Source organism: Belonocnema kinseyi, chromosome 1 (assembly GCF_010883055.1).
Source record: "Belonocnema kinseyi isolate 2016_QV_RU_SX_M_011 chromosome 1, B_treatae_v1, whole genome shotgun sequence".
Lineage (NCBI taxonomy): Eukaryota > Metazoa > Arthropoda > Insecta > Hymenoptera > Cynipidae > Belonocnema > Belonocnema kinseyi.
In genome coordinates this window covers 127,847,288-127,850,359 of record NC_046657.1, presented here as the reverse complement: position 1 = coordinate 127,850,359, position 3,072 = coordinate 127,847,288, and positions in this window count along the sequence as shown.

The window sequence follows — 3,072 nt, the reverse complement described above, 5'->3', positions numbered from 1 at the left end:
ATAAACTGATTCCTCTGCAGTGATTGCAGTAGCTTTTATATCTCTTTCATTATATCTCTTTCATTATCAATAATTCCCTAAAAGAGTCTCTTGAAGCGTCTAGTATCTCGTCTGTATCATCAATCATTTCACCTTTGCTATTTCTCATCCTTACAAGCTCTGTACTTTTATTTCCATTCATCAATTTTTCGTACAGTTTTTTTATTTCCTTCGAAGTCGTTTTGCATTTTCTTACCGCCTCCTGTTTTTAATTTTATATTTACTTTCCTTAACTAGTCGCTTCGCTTTCCTCTTTTTATATCTGTAATAATTTTCAAATCTATTTCTCTCCTCATCTCTAAGACCTGTGATGTTTAATGTTCTGGTAGAGGCATCTTTCTTTTCTTTTTGGACTGCCTAAATTTCATCATTCCACCATGCATCACCGAAAAATTCTTCCTGTAACCGCAACGCTACAAACTTCATTTAAACTCTTAACAATAACGATAACATATCCTTTTCTAAGCATATGCTAACTTAACTGTTTCCATTATCATTTGTTCATCGATCCCCAAAATTACCTATAATCCTTTTTGTATCCTGATATTGGGTGCTCACGCATCCATTCACATCTCCTAGCGAACTCATTTTTTCCGTATGATTGCAAGTACTTATTGCATGATTTAAAATGTCACAGAAGCGTGTTTTACATCTCTCGAATCACTACCAACTAGGGCGTTACATGTTATTATTCATAATCTTCTAATTCATAGCTTTTATCTCATCACGCGCATAAGCACTGTGAGTCACTTTGAGAACAACCGTTTTTTTCTTCGTGTATTTCCCTTCCGGGATGTCGATGCGACGAATTCTGATACGACAGGTCCTACTGTATTCACTTAAAAATGGCATAAATCGATTTTGTAAGACGAGTCGGATGAAAATGATTAGTTCTAGCCCATAACGTGTATTTCAGAAATTTGACTCTTACGCTCTTTTGCTTTGAGGCCCTTTAGTTAATCTTGTGATCATCACAATTCTTTATTTTCTTGTTTCAGAACTATATGCTTCGGGAGAAGATCCATTTTGGCCATATTATGGCGAAAACTCTTCCCAACATAGTAGTCCATTGCCTCACTTAGCTCCTGACCAATATCACAACAATCCCAATCAGCAATATCAGAACTTAAGTGGCCTATATAACCCAATCCCCCAATATTCGCCATCCTCGCCATATGTTGGTCAACCTTCTCACCCATATCCTCACAGAGCTCTTACCCTAGAGGAACACCAAGCTACTCCAGAATATCATTACCCACCTGCTGAGTATAATCCTAGCTTAATTGGCTCCTCCAGTTCATTTACTGACCAAGCTTCTCTCCAAAATCCTTACCAATATCTTTCCACAAATGCTCGCCCAGCTACTTCGCAAAATCAAAGTGGCATTGAACCAACCTATACTATTCAATATTTGGGGAAAGAGATTGGGATTTGGAAAACTGATCTTCATAAAGTGTACCATGTTCAGCTTTTAGGCCATAATATTTTTCCAGACGCTTCATACAAAAGTCGAAAAATGTACATAACCCGTGGTATATTTGAGGCAGACTTCTCTATTATCGTGTACATAAATGAAGATAATCAAGTTATGGCAGCTACAATTCCACCGGACCCAGTAGGTACGAATTAATGTTGCATAATTTTTTGTCCAAGCGTCTTGTGATATCTTCATTTTAATGTTAAAAACGTTAAATTCTGTAAAATATGTGCTTATGGAAAATGAAGAGGAAACTTTCTTTATTTTAATTGTTTTGACGAGAATATTTAGTAGCAAAATTAAAGAAGTAAAATAAATTTTTTCTCCAATTTATTTATTCTTTAATACAATAATATTTTTATTTATCAAATATTGTTAAAACTGATTGAGCAAGATGTTTATTTTTTCGACAAACTGGTCATTTTTGCAACAATAAATATTACAAAAATAACGAGGTGATCGAAACAATTTAACGTCTTGTTTATTCAAACTCCAATAGTCGACACCATTTAAAATATAAATTTTAATTGGTAAAAGATGTTTGAAATATGATATAAACACGCAGTATACCTGTACTCATGCGATCTCTGCCAAATAGAAAGTATAAAGTCAAAAAAGTGTCGAGAAAAGCTTAAAGTTAAAAAATAACTACCAGTGAAAAATTTTCAGAACGATTTAATAAAATTGACGACACTGGATATTTGATTAGGAAGCAAACTATGCCGCCAAATGATAACTCCGTGAACATTAATCACTATCAAATAGCATAATTGCCGTTGTCGGCATCAAAAGTAATCTTATAAAATATCTAATTTCACAAAATTTCAATCATTTGGCCCAAAATTTGACAGTACAGTTTTTAAATGGATTTCTACGTTTTGGGACCCCCTAAATCCGAAAATCAAGTTTTTTTACGATGGGGTCTGTCTGTCTGTCCGTCCAGACGTCCATCAGTAAAAACGCCAACACTCGAAAAAGTGAATGGATCAAATCGATCGTTGGCACCATTTTTTGGTCCTAAAGGAAAGTACCAGTTCATTAACCGGCCATTTTAGTTAAAAATACAAACAGTTAAAGCATTTTCAAAAATCTTAGAAGCATTTTTTTTAAATTTCAAAATTCTATTTACGGCTATTCGTAGTATTCAGAAAGCCAAACAATTCATCCTGAAGACTTTTTTCGATCAAAATGAAATTATCAGTGTTCTAGCATTTGTAATATTTAAAAATCAATCGAAAATTAAAATTTTAAGCCAAGCAATGCATGATATGATAGAAAAAATAAAGAGAAGAGACATTGCTTTTTCAAAGCCCTGCAAGATGATTGTAACAACTTTTTGGACTTTCTTGAAAACATGAAGATTGAAATTCTGATTGCACGAAAAATAAAAAAAAAATCCAATTTTTAGTCAAACTAGGCACTTCTTGATAGGACGAGTTTTTTTGTTTTATTTGTGAAAAATATTATTGAAAATAAAAAAATTAAATTTGTGAAAATACAAAAAAATTTACGACAAAAATTTTTTTAAAGTATTTTTCACACGAAAAAAGCTACAA